Here is a 270-nt window from a genome sequence, read left to right on the forward strand (position 1 = left end):
GCGGCTCTCGCCGGCCCGCTCCGACGGCACGAAGGGGAACAGAAGAGCCGGCGCCGGCACAAACCTCCAGTGCAGGAGGGAGGGAATCGCGTCTTCGCCCCCAGGGCGGCATCGGGGCCCCTCTCGCCGGCTCCGGGCTGTGGTTTCACATCACCAAAAGGCGTTTTTGCGGCACCGGGCTGGGAATCGCCAGGCGCGCGATGCCAGGGGTGAGGGTGCGCAGCCGGCGGCTCACACGTCACTCCTTGGTCCGTACGGTGTTGAGGGGAA

This window comes from Fulmarus glacialis, unplaced genomic scaffold (assembly GCF_000690835.1).
Source record: "Fulmarus glacialis isolate BGI_N327 unplaced genomic scaffold, ASM69083v1 scaffold23340, whole genome shotgun sequence".
In the NCBI taxonomy this organism is placed as follows: domain Eukaryota; kingdom Metazoa; phylum Chordata; class Aves; order Procellariiformes; family Procellariidae; genus Fulmarus; species Fulmarus glacialis.